Genomic DNA, 13,660 nt, shown 5'->3' on the forward strand with positions numbered 1-13,660 from the left:
CTTCTTGTGAGAAGGGACAACAAAAGCCACATGCTTCTTTACCCTTCAGGTAAATGGCATTTCTCACTTCTGACCTTTGCTACAGCTGGAAATCTGTTTCATCATTCCCAAATGGTGTTTTTTCTGTGTAGAGCAGTGAGGTTTTGCAGTAATGAAGTAAATATATGTGTGTGTGTGTGTACACATGTGTTTATGTATTAAAAAAGGAGCAGGAGGAAATGGCCGTTCACAAACTGTCTCAATTATTGTTATTGTACTCTGGGAGGCAGGTGTGCAGAAGAGTAATCAGTAGTTAGCTATTTATATCCTGCTTGCTCTAATCTGTTCCATATATTTATAAAAGCTTTCATATCACACCTTCATATACATCACTAAAGCTATATAATAGAAACTAACCTTTAGCAACGAGAAAATAAACCTAGATTATCACCAGCAGACCAAGTGACATAAACCAAATTGAAGTAATTACCTCTGAATGATCTCAACAGAGTGACTGAAAATTAAGTCTGAGCTGCCCTCTGTGCTCTACAGGAGAGAGGGCACTGCGGGAGCACACAGCTCCTGCCGATGCTATCAGCAAGTGCCTGCCAAGCTCTCCCGTCACCTCCGCAACACTTCACTCCTTGCAAATTCTCTGTCTACTTCTAAAATGTATTTAGCTACTGTACTGATATTCTAGCAGGGTAAATATGTTTGCCTTTGGAAAGTTTATGCCCTTACCCTTTCACTAAGATGGTGATGGTCTTTAAATACTTCTTCACTTTTGTGTCAACAAAATATTTTAGAGACCATTAGTTTCACATGCTGCCTTACAGAGGATGGAGACAAAAACTCCAAGGTTTTCCTCCCTGTCCTAAGGACTGAGAATTTGACAGCCAGGATGCTGCATGCAACAGCACTGAGGTCCCTGCCCCTCTGTGGCTCCATAAGTGATAAGCCACAGATGAACAAATGCAGATTCGGTCCTTGAGAAACAGGTTGAGGGGGTGTATTTCTCTGCCACTGAACATACAACTGTGACCTCGCTAGTTTTCTCCAGCCTGAGGAGGTTCAGACTTGGGAAACCTGAAGCAAGCCCCGGTGGGTCAGAAAAGCATCGCAGAGGCATTGACTCATGTTCTTTGTGCTCGACCAAAGGCGCAGCGTGACAGCACCACAAGCCTGACGTCTCCCACAGCCTCTCCCTCCCGGCTCGCCGCGAGGCCCCAGCAGCATGCTGGTGTGCCTGCAGGCGTGGTAGGAAGGCAGAGTGCAGAGCACGGAGGATATCCCCAAAGCAGCATGCAGCTGTGGTATTTACTGCACCGTGGGGATAGACTATGATGCAAGTCATACTCAGACTGAATAAATAGATGGTGCTGCAGCTTTCCAATGCTACAGGCCTAACCTTTCCCAATTCCTGTTGTTCTGAACGTAGCTTCCTGCCTCGGCGTGTGAACAATGCTGGGAATGATTCTCGTGATTTCCTGGGGCACTGTCTTCCTATCTGACACAGCTTGTAAAGGGTCAAGACCATATGATAAACAGTCATTACGTTCTTCTCCAGGAATAGCTGCATTTCACTTGTAGATGAAATATCCTGACACATAAAGTTCATGCAGTGTTTCAGGGTTTCTCGAGAAGTGCTTGCAAGGTATGACTGTTTATTAGCTGTACAAAAGTAAATATTTGGATGGCCTTTAACGCTGAAATAGCACACCAGATGGATCTATCCAGAGCTAAATCCTCATAAGGGAAAGAACTATAGGAAGAGAATAAATAAGAGAAACAAAACTATGAGAGCTAGAAGATGGAATATGTATATATATAATTGTACAAAAAGATTAAAAGCAGATGCTGCAAACAATTTTGATTTTTTTTTAATTATTTTTTGGTGGTGTAACTTCTGTAATAGTATTAAGATTGTCTTAAGTTTAAAAAGGACAACATTCTCTGCTACTTTTCTTTAGTGAAAAGAACAAATGATTAAAAATTGCTAGGCAGGGTTACCCCTCAATTATTATAAGAATTCAATTAAGTTTCATTTGGAAATTTGTGCTATAACACTGCAAAGTTTGGTAGAGATTCAGAACCCAATAGAAATTTATGATAGCATTAATATTGCTCTAAGAACACTTGTGGAATGTCTTATACGAAAGAAATAGCACTATAATGGCAGAACTAAGCTTAATGAAAGACATTATTAGTCAGCAGTCTAAAAGGCCTTAATCAGGTTCCAAGAAATACAGCAATAGACGTATCACTGCTGCTACGTCTCACAGTTTAGACCCAGATCGTACTGTGGGCTACTCATACAGTGTACCAGTCATCCTAACAATGCTAACCAATGTTTTGCTGGAAAGATACTTTGAAAGATGGAAGAGGAACATTGTTCCTTTGCCCTATCCTCTATCTCACATTAGCTAGTCCCGAAGCTTACAGAACCTCATCCTTGTGCTTTGGAATGCCTCAGTACAGTAACAGTAGTAATGTGACCAAGGAAAGCTTGCATTTAAGCAGAGCTTCCTCATTGGTGATACACAGCAGTGACACTTAATGCAGTGCCACTCCATAGCAGTGCAACCAGATTCAATACGCTGTGAATCACATGGCACAATGAGTGAATAAATAAGTCTTCACAAACATTGAATGGCAAGGGTTTTCTGACAACTTTTCTGCAAAAAGGCTAGACTGAAGAATGACTTACGCATATTGTGGTCACCATGTAAACATCATAAACATCTGTGTGTAACAGGAAAGGTAGTGCATGGGTCCAACTGCTTTATCTTGGATATATTCAGAGGGGGAAAGAGATGGTGTTAATCCTGTCGTATATCAAATAAAAGCAGGTGAAGATGCTCATGTACACGATTACCAGGAACTAACTAATGATCATTTTTCTTCTTATTCAAGGTAATTTTGGCAAAAGGCCTTTAAAAGAGTTTTTTGTAATTAAGAGAAGTCATCTAATTGGAGCTGATACTGCAGTACCTCTCTGAGATCCCATGGCTTATTAGCTGCTTGTTCTGGTCTGTCTGTTACATATACACACAAATATATATACGTGTTTATTATCTGTTCAGGCATGTTTCATACAACTTATTGCTGTGCCAACAGCAGCAAGCTCACGTAAGCAATCCTTGAGAATGCCACCACAAACTGGAACTGTTCCAGGCACAGAAGACAACCCCAGTCCAATTCTTTGATCAAAGTCTGAAGTCTGCATGGCATAGAGCCATGGAGGAAACTGTCAGAAATGCTCGGTCCTATTCACTGATTGCCAAAATGAAACAAAATCTGTGCTCATCACATTGAGCTTCCTTTACTTCCCCCAGTTAAGTAAATAAACAAGAAAACAGGTAGATAGATAATTGGTACTTTTTTTTTTCTTTTTCTTTTTCTGTTTGTTTGATTTTTTGTCTGCTTGCTTGCTTTTTTATACAAAAGAAGAATGCATTTGTCTGCAAATTAAACATTTTCTATTTGCAGTGCTTTTGAATAAGGAAGATTGCTAGCTTTTTCCTTTTTTTTTTTTTTTTTTTTCCTGCAGATTGGCATAATAAAGAAGGAAGATCTTTGTGATGTAAACCTCCCTGCACTAATATAGATTTCCTCACACCATTGTCCATGTGGCATTTAAACTGGCCATGTCCACTAGAGACTTTTCAAGCCCACTGGCTCATAGCACACCTGGAAATGGAAATGCTTTTAATTTTTGCAGTGCCACAGCTGTTCTATTTTAAATGTACCAACCTTAAAACAGCTACACGTGGTGGAGCCTGACACATGGAACATGGCTGTTGAAGAGGCTGAAACTTTTAATGCAGTGTGATAAGCAGAAACTAAATACCATGAAATAAAACGTGGTCAAGAAGTACTTGCTCTTTTTTAAATGCTTTTTTATTCTGATTTCTTTTGCAATGTATATATTTTGATTATTAATAATGTTTTTTCTTACACAATGTTGACATCCATTTTTCAATCCCACATAAACCAATTGATGCTAATAATGTATTTTTTTTAAGCTAAGATAGTTATTTTCTATACATTCACAAATGATTTTGTGAATCTGAAATATGTTGGACAAAAGAGAGTCACTTGGTCAACATCACAAGCTGCTGCCAGAACAGCATCCTGCTAAGGACAGAACTGATTTGGATGCGCAGGAGCTCTCCAAACCATTCCACCTGCCCTCAATACCAGCATTCCCAAGAAGAGTTCCAACAAGTGTCAACGGTGGGTGTAATTTGGGTGCCAGAAGTGGACTAAGAACAAACATCACATGCTCTGCAGGCTTCTCTGCAAGTGAGACCATAACAAATGGAGCCATAGGGATAAGTGCAAACTGAAAAACGGAAGCCTCTTTTTTATATTACCATTTTACCGGGATATATGTTCTGCTTCTCATAAATAGAGTATTCAGTTATATTTTATGCAGGGCACTGGAATCTTGAAATAACACACACGTGTTGCAGGAGAAAACACTGCAGCTCTTTCTGGTTAAAGGAGCAGATTTATATGCTACCAGATTTTACTTCCTTGCACACTAGTCCTATTCTAGAAGATTGTTTTAACCGTGAACTTCGTAACTGCACATTAACAAATGCTGATATTGCTGCTTGGGCTAACAGCAAAGGTGCAAGCTTTGCTATTTGAACTTTGATCAGCTGTTGTCCCACTGGCTGCAGCTGAGCAAGCTCTTCACTGGCCTTATAACAACATATTGACCTAGCTGCAAGAGGAGCAGCGGAGTGAAAGAAAGAGCTTTATCTTATAGGAGAATGGCAGCAGAAAAGGTAATAAGGGTTTCACCTACAGAGCAGCTGCAATCTCCACCTTTCTTCTGAAGAGACAAAACTCTAATCATACCTTCACTTCATGACAGTGAATTCCCCAATATACTGCCCTGAGCTTCTTTCCTTTCAGAATGGATGTAAGGCGTAAAGAAAATATAAAAGCAAGTGCTTACAGAGGCCTACTGAAAGGAAATAGTTTTCTATGAACTTACTTCTGCAGCTCTTGAGCAGCTGAAAGAAATAGAATCTCACTGAAGATATTAGCCCATGATGTCTTTTCTGTTCTGATTTACTCCTACATCTGTATGCTTAGCATAAATTAAATTATATCCTATTACTTGCGTAAATGTGCACTGTCTTTTCTGTGATGATGTAAGTCCACCTTGCTACAAAAATATGAGAACATCGACATTAAAATCAATTGCAGACACATTGGAAAACATAACTGTGTATCTGGATTTATTTTTTTTTTCTTGGAATTACAAGTTCTGTAATAGCATTTCATTTATTTGTTTCTTGAGGTTTTTTTTTCAATGCATAGCACAGAGTGTAACTGGATTTAGTGCTTGTTGGGATGAGGAAGTCCAGGACAGGAAATACAAAGAACCTTTGCATCTGTGTCACAGACCGAAGACCTCCGAGCAAATGGCAACGTAACAGAATTTTAAATAAAATAAACAGTGTTTGTAAGCATTATAGCAAATAGTTCATGGTCTGTCGGAGGCTAGAGTTGCCTGCCTCAGTATCAAAATTAAGACTCAGTAATTATTTCCGATGGACTGTGATTCACAAGTGGGCAGAAACAATCAGTTTGGAGGACTGCAACAATTGTGAGGACTGCAACAGCTGGGGCACAGGCATCCTCTTCTGTGGTCGCAGACACAATCTAACTCTATGTGAGCTGCCCTCTGTCACCTTCAGCTGTTTGGCCTATGAAAGCATACAGTAACACCAGTGCTGCTACACAGCTCCATCATCCTGAAAGGGAGAAATGAGAGATCTGATCACAGCGTGACCATCAGCACTGTGGTGACCCTCCAAAAATCTCCTGCTGCTGCCTTCGCCACGGGCCAAGGCTCGTGCTGCAGTTTGCTGGCATCAGGGCTGCCGCTGTGCGGAGCCCCTGGGCCCACGGCAGCCCCTGGGAGAGGCCGGATTTGGTGAGGAGCAGAGGAAGGCACCGCACCGAGCCATGCTTTCAGCACTGAGGCCTGGGACAGCAGCGGGGCCCCAGGGCTCGCTGGTGTCCCACAGGGTGCCCCGGCCCCACGGGGAGCATGACACTGGGGGAAATGGATCCCAGGCAACAGGTTTGTGCCAAAATCCACTTGCCTCAGCCTCGGATCAGTTTCACGTTACTTGTAGCTTACAGATGCATTACAGCTCTGACATCCCTCCAGAGCAAACCTGGAAGTAGCCTGCGTGTGTGTGCCCATCCATTGCTTTAACAGCACCCTGCCACCAAGGGAAAATGTTTGTTGGAAGAGGTAGACCAAGCCTTCCTCCTAGCTAAGAGCAGTTGCAGCACACAGCTGGGCAGCCTGGATGAACAGAGCCCAGGGACAGTGCCACAGCAGGCAGCCTGACCTTCAGCTCATCAGATCTCTAGTGTGCTTGGCTCACTGACCTTAAGAAATGTAATTGTAACACCTGCACGTAATTTAATGCAGACCTGGCTAAGCAGTTACTGACTAGGCACAGCTCTACAAAGGTGCTGCACCTGCCTGCAGCAGGCCCTGCCCCGGCCCAGGGAAGCTGCGGCGTGTCAGACTCCTCGGTGTCACCAGTGGCTCAGAGAGCACGCCGCTCATCTGTGCCATCTTCCAGAGCCAGAACACATGGCACATATTTGCTGAGCTATTAACAGCTTGAATGTTTATCAGCTGTAATTTCAGTGCTAAAACTGATTGGCTGCAGCTGTACAGAATCACAGCAAAATGCTTTAAATGTAAAATGTAGCCCAGGTGGGGGAATGTTAAAACAGGGGCTGTTCCCTCAGATGCAAAATCTAGGTGGCTCACAGGGTAGTCCTCAGGACTGCTGTAACACGTTTAGGCCCCACAACTAATCCAAAACTGCACACCTTGTAAGGGATCATTGCTCACCTGCAAGGTGAAATCCAAGCAGCTCTGCAGATATTTTTAGGTATGCAGGAGTTTGAACATCGCAAGAACACAGAAGATAAGGTATGTCTTATTGTTGTGTTATCATTAAAATGCCATGCAATGTGTGGAGAGTTATCACAGTCACTGATACCGTGTCAGATTTAACATCCAACTGCACCATTAATATCAATGATAGTTCCAGGGCCAATGTTACTTTTCTTAAGTATAATGCGAATAATACTTTCTTACCTATACTTACTGTTTCTTCTTTGCTTCTATTAAGGGGGTCAGAATGTTTTTCTCTGTTCTGTTGCACTTTTTAAAAGTAATTATACAGCTGTTTTCTGCTTGCTCACTTGGAAATAGTTATGAATTGCGTTAATGTGCCTGCTTGCAAGATTTATTCCCTCTCCAGCCCTGTCTTCCAATAAAGACAGTGCTTGTGCATGTAGGAGCAATGAAGTGGTTTAAGGAGTATGCAGCAAGTCTCTGAGGCCCATGGGATCTGTTGGGGCCTTGGGGGCAATAAGAAGCCCTAAGGTCCCTGACTAGCCCTATGACCTGCCCTTGGCACAGGACCTGATTTCAGCCAGCCAGAGCTGTTGGGCTCCAGCCCCACCACAATGCTGCTGTGCCAGGCTGTGGGCCCCCTGAGCTGGGCTGTTCTCAATGCCCCCAGTACCCTGGCTGGGGTGGTGGGGTGGCCCCTGGGCACCAGGCTCTGTCCTGCCAGCCATTTGAGGAGTAGGGGAGCCCCCAGCCCTCGTGGTGCCCTTGCAGTTATTACTGTGTTTGTAGTTAAGCATCCAAGATGTAAAAAAAATTGGTTGGGAAAAGTCATCTTGATTATTGTAGAGTTTTCCCCTGTAGGGCTCCAAGCAATTTAAAATTGTCTTCCCACAAAACGGGCAAGTGTTATGGACCAAGGTATATATTTGAAGCCACAAATAATTTAAGAATATTTATGACTCACCTTCAAATTTTGAAATTTAGATTTTGAATCTTGGAGGCTTCTTTCCTAAGAGTCTAAGTCCACATGGTGTAAAGCAATATGAAATGAAGTGCTGCAAGTGAAGATGCTGAGAAACTGGTGCTCACACTTGGAAAGCTTATTTCCTGCTCTATAACCTAGGTAGTAGTGATGAGAGGTGCTCATCGGTACTTGTTTCAGACACTTCAGCTCCTATGCTTCTTAGACAACTGTTCTGGGCATTTACCACAGCAGCTAGATAGAATGAGTTTGTATCTCATAACGGATACCAATAGATTTCCTTTAATAGGTATAACTGGAGCTGTACTCTGGTTCAGAAGTAGTTCAGAAGAATTTCAGACGAGTTAAAAATAAAGGGTGTGTATCTAGAACAGCATCATGAAATATACAAAACTCAGTTTGATACCCTTTCATTAGAAATTAGCAATGTGTAGTCTACTGTGTATCAGATTTGGGGTTTTCCAACTCTTGTTCCCATAGTTTCAGGAGCATAAAAAATTCAGGGAGTGGCTGCTCATGGGACCCTTCCACACTTCTAAAGTAAACTAAGAAAAGACAGTGACAACTCTGACAGTTTCCTTCAAGATATGTTTTGTACAGTCTAGAAAGCACAACATGGGAACCTATCTCAGCATTTGATTGAATGATCCAAAATCCACTAAGGTCAATCTCAGAGAAGAACTGTCTGTCCCTCAGGTTTATAAAAGAGCTCTTGGGCAGCAAAATATTACGTTGTATTTAAAGGTTTTAATCTGATATAGTTTTTGTGTGTTGTTTTTTTTCCTGCTATTATAAAAAAATAAAGCTCTTCATAAAAATCTCTTTAATAAAAGCAAAAGTCAATTAGTAAAGCCATAAAGCCAGCAACAAAAAAAGGTAAAACATGATTATAGAGGAATTGCATAACTGACTTATGAGTGCTTCCTCTGTTATCCCTGCACGACTGGCATGTGCCCTTTTCAATGGGCCATCTCCACGTGCTGCCCTCTGCATGGCTGCACCACCAAGGGAACTTCATCAGAAACAGCTCTGCTTGCTCCTGGGGAAACATGTCACGAATTAGGTGTCCCATCTTATGGGGAGGGGACATAGTGACGTAGTACCAATGACAAGTAGCATCTGTTTAAAAATATATATATATAATGTATCATTACAGTCACAGATTTTATTCAGGTCAGAGATGTATTCACAAACTTTTTTTAACCACTATCTTCTGTTTTTCAAGCATGCTGCTGCAATTAATATCTTACACAAACTTTGTTCTCCTTTCAAAGCTAAGGAATCCATAATCATGAACAAAATTAAATACATGTTGCATCATTAAGGTTGAATGTGCTGAATCTCCTGTCCCTAGCCCTAAAGCCCAGCACCTACCTGAAACAAAATCTAAATTAAATCTGTGAGCACTTCCCAGCTGCAGGTCAGCACAGAGCCCAGCTCGGGGCATTGCCTTGTGGCAGGTGAGCTCCTGTGGGTCAGAGCTGGCAGCATCATCATGGAGCACAGCACAGGCTGACAACCTAGTTTACTCCTGCCCTAAACCTAACCCGTGCTCACCTCCCAGTGCCAACCTTTTCCTGAACATGCTGTGTTATTCCTGCCCCAAGCGTGATGTGGTCAAAGAACCAACTGAAGCCGAAGACTCAGAACTGCTGTGAGGGGCCAAAGGAGGCGTGAGGGCCGTTCTGAGGTGACTGCAGGGTCAGGGTAGAGGGTGTTGTCCTTGTAACGACTGGTGGGCGGCAGGGAGAGCCGTGCCACCCGTGCTGGGTCGGCAGCTGTCAGCCTCTTGAGGGCCAGCTCTGGAGGGAGTGAAAACAAGAACTGTTGGTGAGACACGTGGTAGAGGAGATCAAAGGAGGAAAAAAATGAGAAATGAGGAGACTTCCTGAAATCCAGTTTTACAAGACAGATTGTAAGCAAATCTAGGGATAAGCTACCAGCAGCATCATTCAAACCAACAGCTTAAAAGCCAAGCAAACTAGAAGTGGTTTAAAACAAGTGTGTTTGTTTTGTTTTAAATATGACTTTATAATATAAATGGACAATGTGGTTTTCACACGCCCATGCTGAGAGCAACAGGATAAGACAGTGCTGCAAAAATAACAAAATGTGTTTTTTGTTTGTTTCCACAGAATGAATGAAATCTGTTTTCTCTTAATATTCTCAGTTCTGTTGCATGGGGAGCGGGTCTTACCAAAGCTTTTAGGGGAGGTTGAAATATTTGGCTTGGAGCAAACTAGTTTTTTCCACGATAGATCTTCACCAGTAGTAACCTCCACAATAGGCTGTACCCATCTTCCACCCCCCTGCAGAATGTAAAAATCTAAATCTTCCCTCTGCCTATTCCGTAGGCTGTGCTGGCTCCACCATTCCCTTCTGGCAGCAACTGATGCTCTTCTCTCATTGCCTGTTGTTGGCCTTTTCAGAAGGTGCATAGGTAGATTTGAGGCAGAACATATCTCTTGCCTGTGCCTGAACTTCATTCACTTTGTCTGTGAACGTGCCAACGAATAATACCAAGTAACCCTATGTTATCTTGTACTTCTTATTCAGTAGGAAAAGCTGTGAAAATATTGCTGCTCAGGTCCAAAACGCAATAGCCCAAACCTACAAGACAACTTTTCCGTGGTGTGTATGCAAGTTGTTATATTGTTTTCCAAGCTGTGTAATGAAAATTCATGGGGACAGTAATGTCGTGCACTTCTCTGACTTTCAGGCTTATTTGAAACATTCGGTGTTCGGACTGTTTTTTCCTTGGAGTGGCAAGGCTACTAAGTAAAATTCTGATTCTACTAAGTAAAATTCTGATTCTTGATCCATCTCGCTCAAACTTAAGATTCAGGACAGGCACCAAGACTGAAAATATTCAGACTGCACTGTCTGGTTTACAAGTACTGGGAAACTAAGAGCTGCTGCAGAAAACGTAAGGCAACATCAGCAAGCAGTGGTGCTTTCCCTCTAATAGTAACAACAGCCAACACCAATCAGTCTTTCTACCTCTGTGCATGAGAGGAAGAGAAATAATCTGACCTGTATTTGCATGTTCAGCCAATTGGACTTGACCCAGGGGCCAGAGCTGTGACCCTCTGGAGCTGGAAGCCTGAGCCGGTGTGGATACAGCTGGAGGCAGTTGAGGTTCATGCTCTCTGAACAGGAGGCACAGACACTTGCATGCTATTTTTTTTTTTTCTTCCCATTTCCTTGTCGTTATGCTGTAACATCTCCTCTTGCAAGTTATCTATTGTTAATATCTGGGGGGGCGGGCGCGCCGCAAACACGATTGGCTCTATAATCCACGCTTTGGTTTAACGTTCATACCAAAGGTCACATAGTAGATTTTAGTATGTTTTTACCTATTATTCTTTCACTGTTGCCACAGGCAAACTTTTATACTTGGACATGGATTTCCTTTTTTTCCTTTCGCATAGCACAGGTAGAGATTTCTCATCTGAATTTACCAAGCATCACCTCTGCTCAGTTTACCTTTGTAAAATCAGTTTGCGTCCCCTCTGCTCCTCCCCTGCTCTGCAGAGCAGCTGGCAGTGGGCACCCTCCCTCAGCACCTGCAGTTGCTGTTTGACTGGAGGAATGGATTCTCACCCCTGAGAAAATGGCAGAAACCTGCTGCAGTTGGGCCTGTTTTCTAAAGCAGTGCAGGTTGAGGTTCAGCATCAGCTGAAACACTTCCCTGAATTGCTCATGTGAGCTGCTGCAGCCTTCTCCAAGTATCAGCCCACAGCAGAAGGTGGGCAGGGCACTCAGCACGGCTTGCTTTGCGTTGCCTTTGCTTTCCTTTGGGGATACTGGGTTTTCTGCTGGGACTGTGTTTGCCCACAGGTTCAGGAATTCTATTGAAAATAGGAATAGGAACAGGAATTCTATTGAAATAGGAATTCTATTGAAAATGCTTTATATATGATGCTGTATTTTATGTTCATGTTTTTGCAGGTTTTATGCAGTTCTTTCCTTGAAAGAAGGCAGATATCTCAGCCACCATGTTGGTCATTGTTTTGCTTCTGTGTGGCTATGACGCTTTTTTGCTGTAGTGCTTCCTCTACCAAGTAAATGGGCGAAGTGTATCTGCACTGCAGTTTGGAGATCGCTGCCTGTCTTCTGTCCAAGTAACTTCTTGTGGTCTACAGACACTTCCTATTGCAGTTTCCTGTTCTTGAGTGCTGCCAGACTTTTCACCTGGATACCATATGGCTTGGGATCCCTTTCCAGCTGGGTGTAATTCGACACAGCTTCCTCCAGCATACCGTGACTTTGATGCAATCACTGTGGGCTGAAATGTGTAAGGCTTGTGAGCTAAACACAATACTGAATCTCTCTCTCCTTCTCTCCATGCTGTATCAGGATGATATGCTCGATCAACTCATCGTTAATACCTCTGAGGGCTGCATCCAGGTACAATGACGGAGTCTCCAGTGCAGCTGTGCTGCCTTGCTGGCCGTTGTCTGCCCCCTTCTCCACAGCTTCAGCAGTGCCACTTGCCTTGGCCCCTGCTCCCGAAATGCCTGCGAGGCAGGGCCTGCGGTGGCTGGCACAGCCCTGAGACCTGTCCTGTGCTACTGGGTGCCGTTGGCTTGTGTTACGCTTGGACTGTTGCTGGAATCCCTTCTTCTGGCATCTTATTTCATGTACTACTTTTTCTAGGGGAGAAAAGTTCCTCTTGCATTGTCAGAATTTTGGGATATTCTTCCCTGGCCTTTGGCTGATGACTTTGATTACCACAATGGTATGGAGAATCCCATCATAACCGAAGGCTGGCTTTATTTAGCTTTTTCACTGTTCTCAGTGCTGAGGAAGTCGTGCAGCCTCGTGCCTTCGCTGATGTCAGCTGTGGCAGTTGGGCACCAGTTCCCTCTGCGTGCTGCTGCCCTGCTTGGAAACGAGTTTATTTTTTGGTCACATCTGAAACATCATTTGTGGCAAGCGTGAACAGATGAGCTGGGCTGCCCCAGAGCAGGCTTGTTAACTGTCCATAAGCACGCTTTGTCAATTACCATGTAAAATGCCGTAATCTTGCATTAAACCATACCTGAAGGCTAATTCAGGAGATGTTTACTTCGGTGTTTGGAGCACGTGTTTATTTGCTGCCCATCGGACACCCTCACCCCTCTGGTGAGATGCTGCCAGGAGCTGAGCAGAAAAACCCTTTGCCTTTCCGAGGGGCCGCAACAAGCTCTTCCTCTGACAGGAGCGCGCGTTTCTGGCTGCGCCCCGGTACTCAGCGCCATGGGTGTTCCAGTCCCGGTGCTTCCCTCCTCCCTCCCACCGCACCGTGGGGGACCTGGGGCTGTTCCTCACCTGCTGCCGTGCCCCCGGCCGGCCCTGACCGCCGGCCCTTACGTTTGGTCTTCTCCGGATCGTGCCCCTGGGCGGCTGCTCGGGGCCCTGTGTCCGTATCACCTCAGCGCGATGGGACAACAGCCTCCCCAGCGCTGAAACCCAGGGAGCCCCCTGCCCGTGCTGCTACAGGCCTCCCGCACCAGCTGGTCGCACGGCGCGGGTACCCGCGGGACGCGGCTGTTCCGCACCCCTCGCTGCCCTCCCGCACCGGCTCTCCGCGGCGGCCGCAGCGCTGCTTTCAGCCGGCCCAGGGGGCTGCCGGGCTGCCGGGGCTCAGACGGGCGCTGTGCGAGCCCCGTGGGGGCCGGGACCCGGCCGCGCCCCGCGCAGGTGAGGCCGGCCCGGCTCGTCCGGCCCCCGCGGGGCACGCTGCCGTGCCGAGCCGCGCCGCGCCGCCTCCCGGGGGCGCCTCTCGGGGCCGGCGTTGCCCTTTT

General features: G+C 44.8%; 1 long non-coding RNA gene across 1 annotated transcript in view; it reads right to left on the reverse strand.

Moving 5' to 3' along the window:
• Positions 1–11,399: 11,399 nt before the first annotated feature.
• LOC118168922 overlaps positions 11,400–13,660 on the reverse strand; it is a 20,885-nt gene continuing 18,624 nt past the window's right edge. The window contains exon 4 of the long non-coding RNA XR_004751859.1: positions 11,400–11,410. This is a non-coding gene — a long non-coding RNA (uncharacterized LOC118168922). The remainder of the gene's footprint in view (positions 11,411–13,660) is intronic.

This window comes from Oxyura jamaicensis, chromosome 6 (genome assembly GCF_011077185.1).
Source record: "Oxyura jamaicensis isolate SHBP4307 breed ruddy duck chromosome 6, BPBGC_Ojam_1.0, whole genome shotgun sequence".
Classification (NCBI taxonomy): domain Eukaryota; kingdom Metazoa; phylum Chordata; class Aves; order Anseriformes; family Anatidae; genus Oxyura; species Oxyura jamaicensis.